The sequence below is a fragment of the Nipponia nippon genome, unplaced genomic scaffold (assembly GCF_047370975.1).
Source record: "Nipponia nippon isolate SJK-2023a ecotype South Korea unplaced genomic scaffold, ASM4737097v1 scaffold_2, whole genome shotgun sequence".
Lineage (NCBI taxonomy): Eukaryota > Metazoa > Chordata > Aves > Pelecaniformes > Threskiornithidae > Nipponia > Nipponia nippon.
The window spans coordinates 17,086,331-17,109,628 of NW_028262336.1; the positions used below are offsets into that span (position 1 = coordinate 17,086,331).

Below are 23,298 nucleotides of genomic sequence, written 5' to 3' on the forward strand. Positions count from 1 at the left end.
GTGACTATATAAAATTAATAACCTCTCAAACAAAAGCCTACTGGATTAAAAAGCTATAGAAATTGTGCAAACTGTACAAACAGTAGCATGTTTCTATCACTTAAATGGAAACTAAGTAATTACAGGGCTGAGAAACACCACTTGATTTGGTTTGGGTGACCTTGGATCCACAAGTTGAATTAGGATGAAAACAGAAGACAGTTCACTTATTAACATCATAAACTAAAGAGATTCAAAGCCTGCTTGGATTTTCAGATGTGACTGCCAGCATACAAAATCAATCAGCATACAGGATTGCATGTGTGTAGCATACACACATCTATGCTCTATTAGATAGCATCGGCAAAAATTAAACTAAGGAAAAGCAAACTCAAAGAGATGCCGCCGCATGAAATCGCATCTACGTTCAGGTTAATGAAACAAGTAAACATGTTTGCAAAGCTGGTATGAACTAGGAAGGTTTTCATTCCTCAGTCCAACTTTAGGATAAAGCAGAAACAGAGTCGTGCTCTGTTCAAAACCCCAATATCTCAAGTTCTCCAGCAGCACGAGAGAAGCTAATTAACGAAAACCAACGGATGACGAAATGAAGCCAGATAAGCCATAAATATCTACATACATAAGCACGCAGCAAGCAAGATAATGAAAAGTTAGCTAGATTTACCGTTTTAATTATCCAAGTGGGTGGTTTGTTTGGGTTTGAGTTTTTTTTGGAAACGTCGGGAGCTGTTTCGCGAGGACTCGTCCATACGCATCCGCAGCGCGGCAGGCGCCGGCCCCGCAGCGCGGCGAGCAGAGCGCTTCCCTCCGCAGCCGCCGCTCCCCCCGCCAAAAGTGGAAAAGGAGAAAACACGACGAGGGGAGGGGAGGGGAGGCACCGGCCGGGCGGGCGAAGTCCGGCGCCGCCCCGACAGCTCCTCTGCCCGGCGGGCTGCGGGCGAGGCTCCTCCGCGCCCCTCCGCCGCCTCGCAACTTGCGCCCGCCGCGGGAGCCGCCGGGGCGGAGCGGAGCGGAGCGGGGCGGCCGCCGCCGGGGGAGGGCGCCGGGATGCGGCTCGGCGATGCGATGCTCGGCGATGCGATGCTCGGCGATGCGATGCTTGGCGACGCTCCACCCGCGCTGCCCGCGGCTCCCGGGCCGCCGCGGGGATGCGCCTACCTGGCGGGTGGTCGCCCCCGCTCCGGTGCGCTGTGCCATGGGGAGGGATGCCCCCTCCCCGGCCTGACCGCGCAGGGAGCAGCCGGGGACCCTTGCGGGGGCTGCCCTGCGCTTCTGCCGCCTTCCCGGCTCCCCGAGCCGGACGCGGGCTGGGAGGAGCCGAGCGAGTCCTCCGGGGGGCCCTGTCGTGTCCTAAATTGGGTGGCAAGTCTGCTGCTTAGTCGTCGTCTTTTCAGCCTCTGCCTTGTGGGGGGAAGAAGGGGAAGGTTTGTTTCAATCACCCGACTTGTGTGGGATTTTGGATCTTCAGAAGTGCGTGCTCATGGATGAGGCTGTTACCCTCCTCCAAAATGTTATGACCGGGCTGTGAGGAAGAGGTGCTGGGCTGTGTGTAATGTGGTGCAGAGGCGGACAAGTATGTGCTCAGTTCTTCTGCAAAGGCAAAAGAGCAGCTGGCAGAGTCATATATTTGGATCAGGACATTTTGAAGTGAGTGATACCTTAGTGATGTGCTCAGACGTGCCTGGGAGGTGACTGACCCGCTGCCCCAGGGCTGAGCCCCAGGCTCTTCAGCACCTACCAACAGTTGCACACCTAGTCAGCTCCTTCTCTCTCCCTCTTCTCGGCGCTGGGCCTCTGCACTCAACACATCTCAGTGGTTGCTTCTAGCCCATCCTCCGAGACGGCTGAGTACCACACGGACACCCTATTTGCAAGCAGTGCGTTGGGCTCCTCTTTACATGCTGTTTGCAGTTCACTTCCCCGATGCACATTTTGCCTTGGTACTAAGTAGTCCTGGGTGCTAGTTAGTACCCTTTCCTTTAGCTCATGATGTTTGTTGTTCGCTTGGACCTCTGTTTATACAAGTCTTGTTTTTGTAGCAAACCAAAATGTGTTTCAGTGAAACTAGCCCCTACATAAAATTGCAAACTTTTATTCCATGCAAGCTTTAAAAATCTGAAAGTGCTAGAAGTTAATTTATAACTTTGGTTATTCAAAAAGGCAAAGGAAAACCTTTATAGATAGAAGCCCTAACAACTCCCTACATCACAGAGCCACACTGTAGTTTCATCAGTCTAATCAGAAGCAGTCTGCCTGGATCATTTGGTGCCTGCCAGGTTCTGAGGTGGCTGCTTAGGACTTGTCTTCTGCAGGCTTTTTAAGTGCCAGTCTTATATGAGCTGAAGAGAGGTTTTTCTTTTGCAGGTTTTGGTCCTAATGAATACAGTCTTCTCTTCCCTCAGCTACCAGTCATGTGCACCTCCTGCTATTGTTTGAATTAAGGAATGAAGTTTTAATTATACCACAAGTGACCTTAGAAATAGCAGAGGTTAAGCAAACCAGTCCTGCTCTGTCCACTGCTCCTGATGAGTAAGAGCTGACTGTTTATGATTAACCTGTGTTCGCTCTGTGGTCTGCAGCTGGCTTCAGATTGATGCCATTACACTCAGGCTAACAGGAATGTGAAAGTGCCTCTCTAGAGCTGATAATTTAGTATATGGTTTTTCTGCAGTACCTATAAACCTTTTAAAAGGATTTTCTCCTAGGGAAAACTGCTCATGTGATATTGATGGTGGCAGAAACTCTGTAATAACTCTCAAAACGGTGTGCAAGGGCATTGGATGTCACAGTGTGAGCAAGCAGTCTCTCCAGCTCCTTCTTCAAATACCTCCTTAGGACCTCTTGCTTCCTGTGGTGTTTGCTTTGGGTTTGCTTATTGCTACTTTGTTCTTTGTGTGTTCTTTCAGTTTCAAACTGTGGCTCATCCTCAGATTGTACTCCATGAGCAAAGCTGTCCCCTACTAGGTATAGTGGCATCTTGATCAGCTGGTGTGCCTCATAGCAATAGCTTTGATGGTAGCAAGATGGGGCTTTTCTGTTTCGATTATAACAGGTAGCAATTTAAAGCTTATTTTTCAGAGTAAATTTTTTGTTGTGTTCTTTTACATAGGAACGGTCATACTGGGTCAGGCAGAAAGTCCTTCTAAGTCCATTATCTTCTCTCTGAGGAGAGCTAGCAGTGGGTATTTAGGAAAAGAGTGTAAGACCTGGGCAGATACAGGGATCCTTGTCTTGGTACACCCTCTCATCTTGCTAAAGCTTAGGCAATACAAGTTTGAAATGCTAGCTGTGCCTTTGTATGCAATCACCTTGAGGGATCTTTTTAATGAGTGTCTCCAGACACTTTTTGAACACATTTATAGTTTTGGTATCCACTCTATCCCTCCAGCAAGCTGTTTTACAGCACACCTAACCATTGGGCTTATGAAAAACTATTCCTTGATTGTTTTAAACTTCTGTTCAGAAAAAGTGTATGTCAAACTGAAAGTCAGGCAATGGTGGGAAAGTTTTACTTAGCTTAAGTGATACTTGGACTAGTTTAGATAAAGCTATCTAATCCCCAAAAAGGTCAGTAAACAGGTAATAGCTGCATACAGGGCCACTACACTCTTCTTATGTACTTAGATCTCAAGTTTTTTGAGACAGTCTTTTTGCCCTGAGTTTCCACAGCACCTACCACATTGAAGTCTTTATCCTGGCCTCAGGCTCCAAGACACTATGACAACACAAATAATAATAATGGATTGTTTGGAAGATAAATAAAAAGCAAATAGAAAATTGGTGTGGTGGCTGGTCTGTGGATACAGAACATTGTTGAGTTTTGTGACATGTATTTCTGTCCCTTTCTGAGAGACTTGATGCAGAGAGGAACATTTTCTTAGATGAACAATAAAATAATTGGGTTCCTTGAATTCAAGGTTACATTCCCTATCTTTTGTTTCCAAACAATGTTCATCACCAGTGATAATGCTAGTCCCAGCTTCTTCCTTGAGCTGACAGTTAGTCACCAGCATCTCAGAAATCTGTTCAGAGACAATTTTCCAGGTATGCCTGTAGCCAGGAGGACCCCAAGAGAGATTTCGGTCCATTTTACTTAAGCTCTTCACAAACTAAATCAGAAAATAGGGATCTGAAGACATCAGCAAGGCTATGGAAGATTGGCATGAGTCACAGTCACCCTGCACTTCAAAAGACAGCGTTTCTCAGCTCTTTGCATTTATCACCCAGGGCAGAGGGGAATGAAAAAAGCAGCACTGCCCTGCTGTGCATTCAGAGCCTTGGGAAGAGATGTGACTTATGGAGTTACTTTTTCCCTGTGTGTGCCAGCTAATGGCCTCTCTGACATCTCAGCTCTCCCTCCCCAGGGCTGGTGTGGTAGGTGATAATGAGCTGATGTGTAAAGCTGGTGTGGGAGAAGAGTGGGGCAGGGAATCCTCAGTTTACCAGGGTGTTTGAAATTCCAGTATCCAGCCCTGAAGTCCGGGTTGCTTTCCTCTTTGTCTGCAAACTCTGCCTCACACCAGTCTGGAGTGAAAGAAGGACTGGAGCTGGTTTGTAAGCCACTGTCCTTTGTAAGCTCTCCTTCCTTCTTGACACTACAGGCGATACATCGGAAAGTCTGGGGGCTTTTTCATCACATTTAAACCCCCCTTGTGCAATATAATTTGTATTTCCTGTGAGGCATTCTGTTGTTTGCAGGCTCTGTTTCTTTCTGGGATGTTTCTTTCCAGGGATGTTAAGAAGCTTTAGTTGTTCCCTGCTGCTTCATCCTTTCCCATTCACTAATGTAAATCCGGTGGCTGGGGTCTGCTGACAGCTACCTTTGCCTGGATCGTATCCACAGGCCTGGAGGTTAATCAGGTGGGGACACTGGGGTTTTTTTTCCTCATATACTTCCTCCTTTCCAGGCCTGGATTTGAGAAAAGAAAGGCTTTTGTTCTGGAAGAGCATAATAGCATGCTGGTGAAGAGTGTGGTAAAGCTCCCACTTCTGTGCTGCAGGTGAATGAGGAGGTTAATGGGTAGCTACTATTCCCTTCTCCTTCCTCAGCTCAGGGTACGCTCGTGCAGACTTACAGAGCCACATCTTTCCAGTAAACAAAGCAGGACCAGAGAGAGGGCTTGCACATGAACATATCATTGCCTGTGCTGTTTAATTTGTACCACACCCATGGGTGTGCCGGTAGCCTGTGCTAGCACTCTCAGCTGTTCCCAGGCATAGTTCAGAGGAGAGCACAGGCCAAGGGCTGTTTCTCTAAGGCGCTGTAGTTATGGCAAACTGGGGGGTGGGGGTGTATGGAAATTAAAGTTTGCTGTATATAGACACAGTCAGTGGCTTCTTTGACGTATTTTAGCTGTGAGGATCTCAGCAGAATGTTTTGTAGCAGGGAGTAGCGTCTGTGCATATAATACATTGGGATCATGAGAAGAGTATTGTACCAGGTAAGAACAATAGGGGTTATTCATTACCAAGATAACACTAAGAAGACAAGAGTGTTTAGTCATGTAGCAGAAAACAACACCACAAAAAAATAGCTATTCATTTGTGAAGGACTTCTGTAGCTTTCTCCTACATGCATCTTGTCATGCTCAGCCTGAGTTGCCACATTCCCATCCTCTGTCACCTTGGGCATAGCCAGTAAAATCCCCAATGAGGGCTAAGGTGCTGGTGCCTGAAAGTATGGGAGCTCTGTGAACTGTGTTGCACTGCTGACCACTCACCTGCCCCCTCAAGAAAACCCCACTGTGGAAACTAGTTACGTGTGTTAGCAAGCTGCTACGTGTTGTAACCTGGTATTTGCTGCTTTTGTTGTTACCCAGTACCTCCTTGTTGCCTTACCTCCATTGGTTTTAGTGAGGTTTTTACAGTTGTGATGGGGATGGGCCCCACTGTGTCCTTGGTCAGAGCCACCCCTGGACACAGCGCATTTGCTTTCTGAGGGGTGGAGAAGAGGCCCTGACGGTGTTTGTGCAGACATAACCAAAGACACCAAGCAAAAGACAAAAGAGCTTAAACTGATGGAAGAAATTAATATGGCAGATAGTGCTGCCAGAAGAGATTTCCTCCCACTGGGTTTATGAAAGGTAAGTATAAAAGCTGCTGTTTAGTCTCTAGGGCCACACTGTCTTGGAGAAGCAGCTCCTCCTTGGCACAGACATTTATCAGGGCAACAACTCAGCATTGTAGGGGATACACATGCTTTTTCTATTTTTACTGCTCTGCTCTTAGAAGAGCTCTAGCTGACCATCTTCACACACACACCCCCCACCCCCCCCCCTTTTAAATCCCTCTACTCATTCGGTCTCCTTTCTGAGCATCTCTCTCTGTTGTCCATATCCTGACGAGCTTGTGTGAAGGTGTGGAGGGAGACTGAATCAGTGTGACACAGAGATTTGAAGCAGGTTCAGCATAAGGACAAAACCCCCTCAGAGCGGTGTGAGGGGGCTCAATGGGTGGCTTCATGGACAGCAGAGGTGAGAAGGAGCTTGCTGAACCTACAGTGCAGCTGCCGGTGTTTGGCATCAGGGCCATCTCTGGGAGCTTCTGCCGAGTCCCAGGACGACCCAGGGACTGATGCCTCACAGTTCTTGCCTTTTCTACTTCACTATAAATGCCTACATATTTGGGATAAAATATGATATGTAGATGCCAGGCTAACTTCAGTTAGATGACAGGGGTTATGATGTTATTATTTACATTATGGTGTCTAGGGAGTAGGGAGTGTAGCCTCATTGACTTTGCCTCGCATAGCCATCACAGTAATGTGCTGCGGTGTGCCCTTAATGAGGGTCAGTGGAGCAGTTCAGCAGGGGCAGTGACAGACCATCTGTGGTTTGCAATACCAGGTGCTCAGCATCTCTCAAAATCAGACTATTTGTTTGCAGCCTTTAATTAAAATACTCAGTTCTCTTAAAGTCTGACTATTAAGTGAGAATGAAGATTGCTGCTTAGGAAAACAGCCCATCATTTTTACTTAAGGGAATGTGTGTATCTATGTCATTGCTGTGTATCTAGACAGGAAAAATGAGAAAATGTTTATCCTCTGTAAATAATACTTATACTTCACGTATTCAAACCTGCTTTCATCACAGTGGCCACTGAATTAAGCTCAAGCATGACCCACAGCAGATTTAGCAGGGTATATGGGGCAGGCCATGGTGGGTTACTCTTCTCCAAAGAAAAACACAGAGGCCAAGACTCCTTGGAAAAGTGAAATGCCACAACTTCTATGGATAAAGAGTGGGAAAGGAGATATACAGCACTGGGTAACTGAAGAAAGAGACTTGGACTTTAAAAGTGTGAATGTTCTCTCATGATGGACAGGAAAAGAAGAATGCAATGGGAAGTCACTCAGAACAAAACCATGAAACTTACTGTTACCAGAAAAAATCATTATAGAGTTTCCAGAATGTGAAAACTGAATATGACACACAGCCGAGAGGGAGGAAAAGGATGCTTATATCCTGTTTTACAACTAGATTATGTCAGGAAGAAGTTTCATATCTCTTTCTTAGATTTAGTAACTTCCATTCCAGTTGTCTACTGGGGTTTTAGTGGCTTTCTTCAAGCCAACATATATCAGTGCGCATGTTCATGTAGTGAAAAGAACTACAGAAGCTGGCAAAATCCCTATGCTTTCCTCCTTCCTTCAAAAGAGAGGATGTCCTCCATATTTCATATTTTTGTAAAGTTTAGACACTATGCAATACAATTATTCATCCAAAGTGGTAACTGCCTAAGATCTTAGGTGAATATGTCAGCCCTTAGTAAGTATTAAATCTATTCTTAATCATAGCAAAGAACAGAGGGATCTGAGGAAACCTTTAGATGTGAGCCACAAGAGAAATCTTGATCATTTTCACTGCTAAATTAGTGGGTACCTACATTTAACAGATTACTTCTTCAGGCAGATTGTTGTCTCTGGGAATGCATGTTTTTATTTTCTGGAAATTGTATTTTCCACTTGGCTGGGTGCTGCTGTTCTGTCAGCTGCTGTGATCATGCTTGCACACATGCACACAAACACACAGAGGCTGGTATCAGAGCTGTATGCAACTGGAAATAGATGAGTTTGATTAGCAAAAGGAAGAAATGCTAATTACAGGGCAAAATGGTGTACAGTATGCTTATAGCTACAAGTAGTAGTGCCCTTACTCAGCATGTCATTAAAATACATCTGATAACTCAAGCTAAAAGGCTTGCTGCAGTGTGTAAAACAGTAATATAAAAAACTTCAGACCTCAGCTCAGTAATGAAAAAAAATGAGTGTATCTTTTTCCCCAAAGAGAAATGCTTTGCATAAATACTGATCATGAGAACTAATGATGTCAGCAGTGCTTGTAGAGATGTGCCAGTGCTGATAAAAAACTCAGTGGCATGGGGATGACTTCTGAAAATGGCAAAAGAAAGTGTAGTGTCTACTTAAATACATGCCAAAGTGCCAGTAACAGAATTCAGCTCTGAAGAGGGAAATCCAGATTTCGGTTGAGAGAAAATGTATTTCGTTCTACTTCAACACAATCTGAAGCAATTTTAGTTGAAGAAAAGGGTATGGACTAGTCTGTGCTGTGTTCCACTTTATTGTGCTTTCTCCTAATTTCTGCAGGCATTGCCTTTTCTCTAATTTGTTGCTCTTCTCTTTGTTTATTGGGTGGGGTTTTTTCCTGCCATGTTGTGCCATTTCTTTATTTCTTTGTCCTTTTTTTTGTTTTGTTTCTATTTGCTTCTGTTTTTCCCATCTTTTTGGTTAGAATGATTTCTATTAAAGTTGCAATTGGAAGCCTTGGCCAAAGATGGAGTGTCCACTGTGTAAGGATTGCAGATACTATTGGTAGGCAACAATCTCTTCTTCCCATCTAATTAGATAAAACAGCAAAAAGGCATAAAAGAGAACAAAAACACTGGCAGGTGAGGTAACTTCTTGGCTTTCTTACCTCTTGAAGCATACTCATATTTACCTAAATATTTTTGCTACTTTTTTATAGAGGGAAGGTTCCAAGCATTGAAATAATAATAGAATTAAAAAATATAGAATGTACCATATCAGCTGAGGACAAGAAAGCTGTGGAGAATAGAGGAAATGAAATTCCTACCTACTTAAAATAAAGAAGAACTTCCCTTCCATATTATCAGTACTAAGAAGCTGTGCCTTTGCTCTCTCAAACTGACACGCAGACATTTCAAAATCCTTGGGAATGAGCACTTGTAAGCAACGTTAACTGCATGAGGTAAACTATGTCCCATAACACATTCTGATGTTATAACAGTCTTTTCCTTTGGGTATCTTAAGAGCATTTTGTTCAGTCAGACTCCTGCCTAGAAAACCCAGAACTTCATTCCCTGCTAATAGGCTACCAGAATTATTTTTATAACAAACAACTTTGGTCTCTGCCCTAGGGTGTTGTCTCAGTAAGCGGGCTGATTTTGTTCTGATTCAGATTTGTTGAAGTCTGAAGTCTGAAGTTTTGTTTTTGCTGAAGTCTGTGGGACTCAGTCGTTTTCACTGAGAAGGAGAGTCTTTGTCATCTTGGAGATATTTTCAAAACTAATGAGAACTTGCTGAAGTGAGTAACTGCCTCCTCCCTGATATAAAAAAAAGCAGGTCTGACAATCTAAATCTTATGAGTAGTTAGATCTGTTTTCTGCAGGAAAGAAAAAATCGTGACATCAGTCATCAGGAAGGACAGAGGAGGTATCTACATAATCTAATTCAAAATGCACTTAAGATCCATGCTGGAGAAGGAGCAGACAAAGAGACCCAAACAGTAGAGGAGCAATAGCTAAAGGAAAGTGTGTCTTCCATGGTGGCCAAATGGTGTGTTTGCATTTGTCTCAGAGCTGTCAAGTCCAGCATCCCTTGCTCTAAGTCCTTTTTTACACTTTTCATGGACATTTGTGCTGATTTTGACTGAATGAGACCACCATGACTTTTTCCACAGCTAGATCAGTATTTGCTACTGCTTGCTTCCACCAAGTGCTGACTTCCACTAAGACTGCAGAACTTCTCCTTAAAAAAACCAATCCTACTCTCCTTCCCTTATTCTTCTTAATCCAGAAAGATATTTATAAATTTCCAACCCAGCCTGACACTGAAGACCTGCTACTAGTTCTCTTAAAGAAATCTTTGTGCGTGGTTCTGATTGACTAAAAAGTAAACAGACTGCACAAGATAGATAACGTTTAATTTAAGTTAAAATTACTAGGGTTTGCTCAGACATCTCTGAGTCTTTTTATTTTCTGCTGCTTTGATTCATATTTAGAAAATTCCATTGGAAAATGAAAAGCCCAGAGACATATTTATTGCAAAGGTTTTGAATCTTCTAATATTAAACAACTTGACTGCTTGCATTGTTCTTAAACAGACTGAGCTCAGGTGAGGATATGGAAGAATAGATGAGACAAATATTCTAATGGCTTCTAAATAAATGCATCTTTCCATGACAGCGTTTGCTTTTAAAGATCCCACTCTCTGAAATAGCTTCTTGAATCATTAATGAATAGTGTATAGCTGGCTGATTGTTCACCTTCTTTTGTACAAGAGCTTGGTGGATTTGCTCTGCATACAGACTATGGAATGAATGTGTCTGAGATTTTAAAAGTCCCTGTTTTCTAAAAAGCAGCTTTGTCACCAAGCTACATCTCTAGAAATGTGTAACGTTATCTTTTTTTTTCCCCAGTTTCTTGGCTTGTAAAAATGTAAATCATATTTTAGGACCCCCATCAATCTATCTGTATGTTTTCCTCTGTGCCTGAATAAGCATACTCGTTCAAAGCTCAGATGAATTTGAAAATGTAAGAAGTTCTGCTGAAAGAATACAGAAAAAGTTTCTTTTGTGTTATTTTCTAAATAAATCACTAGATTATGCCTTTGTTTTTCAGAGCTATTTGAATGTAACTTTGTAAGTGATGGTGAGATTGTCATGCGGAAGTACTGGTGGTTAGCGTGTTTTCTAAAAAAAATAATAATCGAACAGAGATTTATATTGACCAGCTGCATATTGCATGATATCCCCAAGATCTGAGGCTGGTAAAGTTCATGGTCATTCAGTACAGTTAGCCTTCCAGTTATTGACAATGGAGGGAAACCTTCTAGTGACAGTTGCCTTTCTCCAAAGACAAGAAGATTGAGGAAGTTACTGGCTGTTCTGCTTTCATCCTGAGAAGGTTTAGCTATGCATCCAAGTGTTTCCCAATAGATAACCACCTCTCTCAAGTTTCCTGCCTTTCATTACTCACCCCTGTGCCTTCCCTCTTTTTGAGAGATAAGGGGCTCCCTCTGTCACCATGGAGGTTTGAATGTTTTTCTTTCATACATTTCCCAGAAACATCCACTTTTCTACGTATTTTTTATCTCCCTCCATTTGTGTTTTTCTGTCTCTTCTATCTTGCAGACCCTTGCATGCATCCAAAGGCATTAGACTTTCATCTGCTCCCTCATAGAGAAAGATGCCTTCTGAGGCATGTTCTTCCCTGTAATTCCTGTGCTGTGCATGTGTTTTGCTTTCTCAGGCTCCATTCCACTTCCCCACCTCTAATAAAACCTATCGTCTTAATATTTAGCAGGGACAATCTTTCAAAATCATTTTCATGTGCCTAAGGGCAGCTCTTACTTTCTACTCCTGTTTTGTTTTTGAATAGCCTAGAATATTTAGGAGAAATAGTAAAATATGATTAGGAGATCTGTCACATCCATAATCTTAAGCTTTATTTGATACAGGAGTGGCCAGTGGCTCCTTAGTGCCTTCCTGGCATCAGCTGTGTGATGTTCAGCTACTGCCGCCTTTGAACTTTAACCATTGTCTACTTGCTGTTACTGTTATGAAACTATCTTTGCAAAGAATGAAGAATGTCTTAGGTGAAAACCAAGATTCCTCCTAAGTGTATTTTGCTGTCTGCCAAAACACTTGCAGGTTGTTTTCCTGAACTTTTATATGCATTTAAAAACACGGGAACTTTATTCACCAGTTCGTTGGAAAGTTTTTATGCAGGAAAGCATTTGCAGTTAATAATAAAACATTCAAACCTATAAATACATTATTTTGAGTTCATAAATATAACAATTGATTTGCTTTGCGTACTAGGAGGAGCTTGAGGCTAGGCAGCCAGCTGGCTTCGTTTGCTGTCAGATCCAGCTGGGGAATAACCAGGTGATTTCTATAAAGGGATAGAAGCAAAGCAGCTGGGTTTGGTTGTTTGAAGGAGGTGGGGGGCTGAAGGCTGTAGCCTGCTTTGGTCAGGTGTGTGGCTGGGCTTTCTGCTTCAGCAATGCAGTATGTCCTGAAAAACAAAAGCTTAGCTACAACTCTGATCCTTCTGGGCAAGCTGTTAACTTGCTGTGGTGCTCTGCAACTGAAGGTTTAGCTATTGAAAGAGGAGAAGACAGGAGTTTTAAAGTTAGCACCTGAGGTGGCAGTGTTCAGGCTGTAGGCAAAAGCTTTGGCCTGTTGGATGCCAGGGAAAAGGCAAGTACAGCGGAGCTCACAGTGTATCTTTCCTCTCATCTGTCCCAGCTAAGTCAAGGTAAGATGGTTTATGGCTGATACATTTGCATTTTGTTCAGGTTATGTGCAGATGAAAGCAGTCCCTGGCTCCCACTCTGCAGGGGTTGTCTTGCAGGGTATGGGCTCCAGCCTCACCCAGTGCTGCTGCAGGGACCTCTCGTGTGAACTGTAGGTGCTCCAGGGTCTTGTCTTTGTTAGTCATCTCCACATCACTGTTGCGTAACTCTCAAGGCTGTTTTAAAAAACAAATTAAAGATGTTTTTGATGTACGTTGTGAATGTTGTACCTAATAGTGGGGAAGTTCCTGATGTGGAGTACCTAGCTTCGTTGCGTGGCATTTAGTGGAAAAGTTTGTGACTATCATGTAGGGGTGATGAGTCCTACTGTTCTGCAAAGTTTAAGCTTCATCTGAGCATGCTGTTGAGAATGTAAAATTATATTTTGCCATTAGTTTTAACATAAATGTTTGGAATTAAGGCAGTCAAATGCTTTGATGCTCTGAAAAGGCTTATCCTATTTTAACTCTTAGCATATACGTTTTTCTTCTCCTTTGTTAAAAAATAAATATATTAGCCTAAATCATATCCTGGAGCGGGTAGGGAATATGAATGGGTTGGACTTTATCAAGATTATTTTATTTAAATGAAATAGCAAAATACTCTATCAAGGACTTTGGTGATGCGAGACAGAGGTTTGGCAAGAGTACTTGGTTCCTTTTCTGTCTAATCGCTTGTACTTAATGAAAGCTTACAGAAAGGTTTGGAATACTGTGAAGATGCAAAACTCCTAGCACTACCCCATTTCCACACTCATTTTCCTAAGCAAAGCTGTCCTTTTATGATAACTTTTTCCAACATAAGGTTGGAAAAAACCAAAAGGTTCATCAGAATGGCACCTGGGTTATTACTGGGAGATGGTACCTGAGATACTTCTGTACTCTAAAATAGTCTTTTTAGTATCCATCTGACTCTTCCTGCTCTCCCACTATTTAAAGTTGACTTTCCTTTACGCTTTCTTGGAGAACTAGAATATACTGATCTTTAGGATGTGTTGTTTATAAAATATTGATGATGATCCAATGTGTATTCAAGTAAAAAAGAACATCTATTTGGGCTGAATATTAATCTGAAATGCTGCAAGTTCTGCAGAGAAAAAAAAAAAAAAAACAACAGGAAATGTTGTGCATTAATTATTTGATTTAAAGCTCATCAAGCAGAAAACTGTTGGACAGCTTCTTTCTATCCAAAGATGTATACCTGTGGACGCTGGACAATGAAAGTTGTTATTTGCTGAGAATATATGTAGGGATATGCAAAATATCTTCAGGATTTGTTCCTTTGACTTTGCAAGTTTATATAGCAAATATTGAGTACCTTTATAATTACAGTTTCTCAGACCCTAATAATTTTATCCAAAAATCTTTACAGTGTGGATGAAAATATCATGCCCCAAACTACAATTAGAAATAAAAATTAGTTGGGATAGAAGCCTGCAATTGTTTTAAGCAAGGGTCATAAAAGAATGTCCAGAGATAACCATAAATATGCTTGTTTACAAGTTTGTTACTGTCATGCTATTGTTTACCAAGCCCCTTTTCTTGAAAGGTGGGAAGTGAAAAAGGGCGGTGAGAACAAAGTGCTCTGTTTTGACTAGATTTAAGTGAGTCAGCTACTTAATGCCTTTACAGCAATAATATAACTGCCTGATAATTGTTTGTAATTTTTTTTTTCTTGACTCATTCAGGATGAAAACTGTGCTTTGCAGGAATAAACATGCTAGAATGGTGGCTGAAATTCTAATGTTCAAGAGTAGTTTAATTTCAAAAGAGCTACAGGTAAAAGGAATATTGTACAAAATTAATGTATTTATAATTCAATATCTATTTCTGATGCACTAGAGAATGTTTTTTCTTTTTTCCAAAGCTTTCTCTGAAGTCTAGAAATAGAAGAGTGACTTTTTCAGTACAATGTAAGGCTGAACATACTAGCTGTACCTGTATAAAACTGGCAATGACTTGTTTTTATAACCCAGTAAAATAGAATGCATTTTTTCCAATTTGTTCTGCTTGCATTGTTGCAAATGACTCCTACTTTTTTCCCCCCTCAAGAGTGCAAAACAATACCTTGTAAATGCTTTTCATTGAACAAATGGTTAGATATAAGTTACAACACTTGCTTTAAGCACTTGTCCAAGAATATGCACTGCTAATAGCCTTTTTCTAACAAAAGCTTAATCAATAAACATTAACTGGGGAATTGGAGAATGCAAGTTATTTGTTTTATTGTGTATCACTAAAGAACACTTTCAAGTTTGATGAACAGCCTACCTTTTAAATTTCAAATTCTGTGTAGCCTGATTTATTTATTTTTTTTCTTCCTCAAAATAGCTCATGTCAACATCACGGTGTCTTTTTTTGCTACTATACTGAGATAGCAGATTACAAATTTTATCCGGACTTACAGCACATAGTTAATATATACAAATGCCTTATTTATATGCAGCAGAATTTGCACACTCATTTTTGTTTTGTGAATGTAAAAACCAAAGGATACTGTTAGACTTTTGTTCAAGACTGCAATGCTACAAAAGAATCTTTAGAGACTAAGAAATTTGCCAAGCTTTTCTAAATATTTAGAAACGGTCTTACACTTTTTGATAATGTCTTTAAATCTTCATGTTGCATGTCTGCATCCATCTCCCTGTGTGCAATACTCAGTGTACTGTTACAATATGCCTTCATACCAACAACTTGCTGGACATAAAATGGTCAATGCTTCTTTTTGTGTTACAAGTAAGAGTCAACGTGCTTTTGCTCTACATCCAGCACTATAATTCCTCCAAGTTGAGGCCAAGATGGGAGTTAGGAGCGGCACAGGGAGTGTTTTGAGGTTGATGTGCTGTCAGAAACTGTTGAGCCTGTTTCATAGCTGCAGTGCACAGGGCTTCTTTGGGGGGAGCCTCTCTGGGAGGCTGCAGTGGCTGGCCCTGCACAGGTCCTCTCTGCACAACATCCTTACCTGTGTTCAAGACCTCAGCATGACCTAGCAACTTCTTGAAATGTTTCTTACACCAGTCTCTGAAATATTTATCGTTCCTGTCAGCAACCACCTTGGTTTTTTTTTTTTTTTTCTCCTCTCTGCAAAATATGCTCCAGTCAGGACCCCGGATCCTGCACGGTTAGCAGGGATCTTATTAGTCTTAGTGAGATGAGTGACTACCTACCCTGTAGAAAAGCAGCCCAGCTCTTTGGAGCAGCTGGTCTCTTCTGGGAGGATTCATGGAATAGCCAGAGACCACTCACTGAATATTAATGCTCACATGAAAATTAACTACCCTGATTTCTCCTGTCCTATGGAAAAGTTGGAAATAATTTGATTACGGGGGAGGTGTGCCACAACCCCAAAGTAGCTGTTCAGGTGGAGGAGTTTATCATGTGATGTGACCTAGAGTAAATGTGAAATGATCAGCTGAACTTGCCTGACCTGGAGAGGAAAGGATTTTTGTTTCAGAAAGCCTCGTAGATCTGCAGATGGTTACAGTTTGGGTAGGGATGGCAGTTATGGCTTATACAGTTGATCTTTACCCTAATGTTCTCCTGGTGTTCTTGCCTAGAGTAATAACCAGTAATTAAATACAGATTGATTTTTTTGTTTGTTTGTTTGTTTTCCTCTCTCTCTCTCTCCAGGGCATGTATACTTTTACTTCCAGTTCAATAACGTTGTTACATCTGAAATTACTTACAGACAGCTTTAAGGAAAGGTAAATAAAGCACTAGGCATAGTGCAACTTTTGGACAACAGTTATGATAATTTTGAAGCACTATGGAAGTCTTTTGATGCTGCAAATTATTTTTGCAGCAGAAACAATTTTTATGTATGGTTGTTATCTTGTTAACTATTTGAATTGCTTAGTAGTTAATGCTGTATAAACCACAGCTAATATCTGGCTTGAAAAAATATATTCTTGGGGAAGAGTAACCAAAATGAAGCAACTTACACAAAACACGGGACTTATGCCCACAGACTGGAAGCATCTCTTCCTTTTGGACAACTCTTGTCCCTTGTGTTGCCTGCTATCGTTAGCTTTCATCTCACTGACCTGTACGATTCTGTACGTGCCTTAAAATGATACAAGTTGTCATTAAGAAATGTGCAACTATGGCTTGGCCATAACTTGATAGTAAATAGCAATAGCTGCAGGATACAGGCTTTGTTTCCCTTTTCAATATCTGAGATAACATTTGGGGAACTAATTCTCACCTTCTGATTTTTGGACTCGAAAGAGTTTTCAAGAAACAACAAAAAACCCCTTTAAACCATGTCGACAGCTGCTACATGTAATATTTCCATTTTCTAATACAGTAGTCTAAATGGAAATTATTGGTTATTTTTTCCTCTTCCAGAAAGAATAAGACATTAATAAACAAGGAATGAGTGTTCTCCTGGTTTTGCAGATAGCATATGCTAACACAGCCATAAACCAGAGAAATAGGGGGACCCATCATCCCAGATCACAAGTATCCTTTCCATGAGAGTTTAAATGAAGCAAACAAATCATCTTTAGAAGGTGACAGGTTAGAGAAATTTTCTTCAGAAAAAAATATACTGCGTAAAATTCCTGGTTAATTCCTGAGTAACCAGCAGTTTGTTTGAGAAATCTGATAATAATTCTAGCCTTTAAATACTTTGCTCAGCAAAGGAGCAAGCTGTACCAGGAAAACAGTTTTTCTAGAGACTGTGGTGCCAAGACCTGTCTAGGAGTCTGGATGGGAACAGGGAAAATGGATTATCAACCTGATGCTGCATTTTTCTGCTTAGTTAAATAAATATTCAGACCACGGGGAATTTTTCACCTGTTTTTTCATAATCTTTTTTCCATTAGATTGGGAAGGCTGACTTAGATGGCAATATTCTTTGCATGGTGGGTGTGTGTTGTATGAAGGAGAAGAGGGAATTGAAGGGCATGACTCAGTTGTATGGCACCAGGTACAAAGCCAGGGTTTGGTGCTGCGATGAAGGAGCAGTTAAACTGATCATTCTTAAGAGAGAGAATTATTTTTATTTTAGTGGTTGTGTGGTTTAGAAGCTTGCAGATAAAGCAAAAGGCAGATAGCAGGTAGTGTACGCTTTTCCTTTGGGTGGTAATTGTGCTGTGTTTCCTAGGATGAAAGCCTCAGTGAATCTCAAGCTGTGGTCTAGCATGTTGCCTGCTGCTGTAGCACAGTCCTGAGGAGAGGGATTAAAGGATGCTTCAGACAGGGAAGGGCAAGGGTGATGCCTTGGGGGAAGAGCTTTAGCAGGGAAAAATCCTTTGCTTTAGTTGTTCTGGTGAAATAATAGTGTTGTTCTTGGCTGTCTTGTAACTTTCATTGGAGAGTTATTTTATTTTTCTTTTTTTTTTGTGCGTTTGTATGTATGTGAAGCCTCACAGTATTTTGGTGATAAAATGCTAGTTTAATACTTGCTCCTTTGCTATGTGTGTGGTTCTTCTAGAGCTGTGCAAAATCCTGTAATATCAAGGATGGTATCGGCAGAAATTGCACATTGCTAAAATGCAGTCAACCTCTACTGTGACCAAAACCCTCACGTATAAATGCACACCATCCCTTTAACTTGTGAACTGTCCTGCTTGCTGAATAAGCACTCCTGCTTTGTCCCCAGTCTCTCTGTGAATTACAGTTGGCTGCAATTCGATAGTCACCTGGGGAAAGGGAATACATATTGGGATGTTTTTTCTTTCGTGTAATAATCACGAAATACGGCTTGCAGTATACTATGTATCTGACTGCTTCAGAAGGAGGGAAAACTTCCTTCTTCAGTGAGGCAGATGCCATTTAGTATACAGATGTTTGGGATAAAGCAAAGAAATACTGCACTCCAGGGGAATTTGACTTTTTTTTTCCTATTTTAGAACAAGGGTATTTCTAGCAAAAAAACCTCTGCCTACTATATGGGAAGGGAAATGATGGCAAGAATTTAACTGCTTCCTTCTCTTGACTTTAATTTAAGGAGTTTCATGAATAAAAAGAGACAAAACACTAGGGAAAAAAAGTAAAATAGATGTTTGTAGGATGGAGACTTGGAGACTTAAAAGGAAAGACTTTGGACTATAAACTCTGGTAACAGCAGTGTTGCTGTTCAAGTACCATAGAGGCTGGTGTCAAGAAAGCAGATTTTCTGCTATAGCTGGGAACGGTTTGTAGATTTTTTGCTACTTGCATATCCAAATTTAATTAGTTAAATGAAATACATCTTAGCTTCCAGCTAATATTTGCAGCATCCATTTACAACAAATAGTTGTCACTCCCGTTCTTTGTCCAGCATCATTCCTCTTTCAGTGAAATAGGCTCTGTACTCAGTTTCACAGCACCATAGGTAAGGATATCACAGAGGTATCTCAGCATCATGCACTTTCAATCTGACTGTTTTATTATTAAGAAGATATTTTATTTAGGTTAGCAGTGGAAGGAAAACAACAATTGAAAATGTATCAAAGAGTGTGAGGAGCTAGGGAAGCTCATAGTAGTTCAAGACAGATTTATCACTTTAATGATATTTTATGGTGTGCTCCTGAATATGCATCAACAGGTTGTAAATCCAAAGGGAGGATCTGCAGAAGCTCCAAAATGTTTTCAGCATCCCAGCCCAATTTCAAGCTGTGACAAATAAGCATAAATATGGCAGGCAGCATTTTGCTCATCTCTCTAGCATTCAATCACTTGTAAAACAGACTTAAAAGGAACAATGCTGTGAAACCTGGCTTAACTGACCGTTGGGGAGAGTGACAAAAAGGGGGACATATTGTTTTAATAGATGTTTTAAAATTATCTGGAATGCTTTATGGAGAATACTTTATTGTTACAAAAGTGACTACTTGCATAATTCTTAATGTATGGAAAAATAGAAGTTATGGAAATGATGGCCCAGTTTTCCACCCGCTACAAAAACTTAGTAAGCAGCAGTAATATCACAGTGACCCCTTTCTTTTACTGAGGTCTGCTGCTACGTGAGGATGTTTCAAAATAGCCGTGACTGTGGACTTGCAATGGAAATCTCTCATAGAAAGGTGCCAGTTCAGACAGGACTTAATTAGGAAAAAAGCCCTCTTGGGTCCTAGATAAAATTTCTAGTCATAATCGGGAAGGGAGAACCACCTGCGTTAAGAAATAATCCATCCCTGTTGTGGCAAGGCTTTGTTAGGGGTCAGTTAAGCCTGTTGCACGTTGTCTTAAGGGGTATTGGCAAACTCTGCACAAGCCCTGAATGCAGGAACAGTGGTGTGGTTGTGCAGAGTCCTTCCTCCTCCTTCCTTCAGCCCAGACCTGCATCTGCTCCTGTTGAGTGTGTCAGATCCAAATATTCTAACTGCATCAAATAACATGGGGATTGACCCTGGTTTATTTGTAACCTGTGGAAAAGCTCTGACCACTGGTTGCTCTGGAAAAGTATTTGCTTTAATGGACTTTTCTGCAGGGATTGGTCTCAGTATGGAATTTCCTGAAGTGGCACTTCCACATTCCTTTGAAAGACCCAAATTCAGCTGAGGTCTTCAGTGGTGGAAGAGGGGGAGGGCTCTCTGGTGGTCTGTGCTATGACTTAGGAAAGCTTGGAAGCTGGAACCTCACAAATATTGCTTTCAGATACACGATCCAAATGAAAATGTTTATCAAATAAGTTCACTGATACTTCTAGATATATAGTGCAAATATACTAGTGCACATACAATGCCTGAATACTTTGCATTAGAGTATTGAAAGCTGCAACTCCAGAATGACACAGTAGATTGATGGTGAGCACCCTTCTTGCTGTTGACTGTATTGAGCAGTTTGATCAGCTTTGTGCTGTTAAGAAGCTGCAAACCTTCAGTTACTATTTTGGGATAATTAATTACTAGTCAGTCACCGAAAACTTGAAGCATGCTGTTTCTGGAGACACCAGTTTTTTGCGATGCTCTGCAGTGGAGGGAGCACTGCCTGCTGTGCTGGGCTGTGTGAGTGCTTATGCCTGTTTGCGAGGGAGTGAGGTGATGAATGAACGGCAGCCACCTTCCCCAGTGCTCCGTAAGGGAACTAGGAATGGGGAGAGAGGGATCAGTGGAACGGCCAAGGTAATGAATACATAAGGAGAGAGAGCGCTCTATAAGTGGGGTTTTAAGCAAGCCCGTAATGTCTGCCAGCAGACAGAACACTTTTTTGTAACTTTTGAATGAGCCTGACAACTGTGAAAAACATAATCTCCCAAACCTTTTTCATCAGCAAATGGCTGAACTCACCATGTCAGTTTTGTTGCTGAACCTCACTAGACTTTATAGTAACCAGCTGATTATTCTGTGTGCTCTTCATTTGCATGTTCCTGACTACATCTAGCATACTATGCTGGTTCTGAAGTGTCTATGGTACCTCGAACGGAGGTGCCGTACGCTTGCATGAACACACACTCAGCTATAGGTTTAATAAGAAGCTGTTGGTTTAGCTATGAAAAACCTGATCTGTCCAATATCTTGGATGTCTAGATGTGAAAAATATCTTGCAGGGATGTATCTGCTTCTAAACCAGGAATTAAATCACACTGCTTTCATAAAATCACAGCACAGAGAAGTTTGAGAAAGTGCAATCCGTTTTTCCAATCAAGGCAAGGTCACTAGGCTACAGTCACAGTGGCTGAAAGAGCAGCTGCTGCTTCTTCATGTATCAGCTGTGAAATGGGCTGGCATCATTAATTCTATAACCAAATAAACAGATGTTTGCAAGAGCTTTTGGGTTTTGCTCCTTAGAATATCCAAAGGTCACAAAACTTCTTGAGGGTTGACTGCTAGCAATGTTGCTCATTAGTTTAAGGACAAAGAGTTTCATTGCTTGCAGGCAGCACCCATACTGGAGATGGGAAAAATCCTGGCATGAAATTCATAGAATTATAGAGTCATAGAATCGTCAAGGTTGGAAAAAACCCTTAAGATCATCGAGTCCAACCGTCAACCTATCACTGCCAAGTCCACCGCTAAACCATGTCTTCAAGCACTGTATCTATCTGTTCTTTAAATACCTCCAGGGATGGAGACTCAACCACCTCCCTGGGCAGCCTGTTCCAATGCTTGACCACCCTCTCGGTGAAGAAGTTTTTCCTAATGTCTAACCTAAACCTCCCCTGGAGGTTGTGTTATGAAATGCTGATATTCTTGTTGTGTTATGAAATGCTGATATTCTTGTTGTGTTATGAAATGCTGATATTCTTGTTGTGTTATGAAATGCTGATGTTTGTGTTGGGTGATTCAAGAAGTGCTGGTATGTCTTGCTGTCACATACTGCCCATTTCAACCACTGTGTGTTGCTTTTCCTTTGGGCGCAAGCAGGTTTTTAGGAGGACAAATGGAGATAGATGCTTTTATAAGTTTGCCTGAACTCCACATTTTCAGTGAAAGATGAATTTATAAACTCATGGAAATATAGGTAGGAGGATAAGCAGCTGTGTAAAATGGAGGAAGATGGGACATAACTGTGCTTGGAGGTGTCGATTTAAAAATTAAAACAGGCTTCTGGAAGCCAAAGCAGTTCAAGGTCAACAAACAGCTCTTTGCTTGCTCTTTTTATTTCTCTCTTTCTCTCTCTTTTTTTCTCACTGAAGAATTGTTTCTTCCTGACCTGAAATCTTGAGCTCTCAGCTTCTTCAAAGTTCAGATTGTGGCTTAAGCTGTTGAACAGTATGGTTCATGTTACTAATATTTATTTCTTGTGTTGATATAAAATCAGGCTATTTGTCACTTTTTGTGAGAAATATTGAACAAGCTTTAGTTAATGCTAGTTTGGATCAGTATTTTGAGACTGTCATTTACAGCAAGAGGCTGCTGTGAAATCACAGGGTAGCCCCAGATTTGTTATGTTTGTTGTAATTCCAATTAAGTTAAAGGATTTATAGTTAGCTGAGAAAGTACATTGTTTTATACCGCTCTTTTATACCCCACCAAATTTTTCTACAAATATCAACCAGATGTTTTCATAGGTATGAGTGGTTAGGTTTGCTCAAAATTTTACTCTTCATCGATTTCTATACACAATACAGTATCTTTAATGGATTTTAGGCTGAATTACAATAGCTGAGGTATTTTTGTGGAAATTAAAAAAAAAAAAAAGATGCCTACGGATGCATGCTGTTGCAGGGATATAGCACATGCTGAAATATCACTTACATGAATAAATGAAGCCAGACCTTCAAAACTATATGGTTCTTTTCCTGATACTGCAAGATTCTAAACATGGGAAACTTAATGTCTCAGCTGTTTTGGAGATAACTTACTGAAACTGTTTAGACTTTCAAATGCAATATAAATAGAGTAATTTTTAGTTGTCTTCTGCCTTCCTATTTGATAGGACGTTTTTTGAATGTTTCTTAAAGCATTCATCTCTTCCCTTGGCCCCCAGTGTGTATGTGTGTGGGAAATGATGACACTGACAAGTCCTCACTGGTGAGAGCCTAGTAATTAGTATTTGATGTTGGTAGAGCTGGCTTTCTGATGCTTGGTGACTGCAGCCTAAGTTGCATGAATAAAAATGTCATTTTCAGCTACGTGTACAAGTGCAGTGAGCTGCAGTTTTGGCCCTGAGCAAAAACCATCACTGAGTCACTGTGGAGCTCTGGATGCCTATTTTGTCTTTACTGTAATGGAATTTAGATATTCAAATTCCTTGAGTGGTTCTGAGGCTCTTGCCTTGTATGGATGTTCACATGAACACACAAATTTGTTTACATTGTGTTTTTCCTTCTTGTTTAGAAAAGTTAGTCATCTGCTTCTGGTACTCATTAAT

At 41.2% G+C, this 23,298-nt stretch overlaps 1 protein-coding gene and 1 long non-coding RNA gene across 4 annotated transcripts in view; one reads left to right on the plus strand and one right to left on the minus strand.

The window, feature by feature from the left end:
- Positions 1-844, minus strand: part of HTR1F (5-hydroxytryptamine receptor 1F) — a 115,677-nt gene extending 114,833 nt beyond the window's left edge. For all 3 annotated transcript variants that reach the window (XM_087757008.1, XM_087757009.1, XM_087757011.1), the window contains exon 1: positions 665-844. The gene's annotated coding sequence lies outside the window, so the exon portion shown is untranslated. The remainder of the gene's footprint in view (positions 1-664) is intronic.
- Positions 845-12,231: 11,387 nt separating this feature from the next.
- The window catches only part of LOC148055675 (uncharacterized), an 86,564-nt gene continuing 75,497 nt past the window's right edge, over positions 12,232-23,298 (plus strand). Inside the window, exons 1-2 of the long non-coding RNA XR_015704988.1 lie at positions 12,232-12,519; positions 14,244-14,334. This is a non-coding gene — a long non-coding RNA (uncharacterized LOC148055675). The remainder of the gene's footprint in view (positions 12,520-14,243; positions 14,335-23,298) is intronic.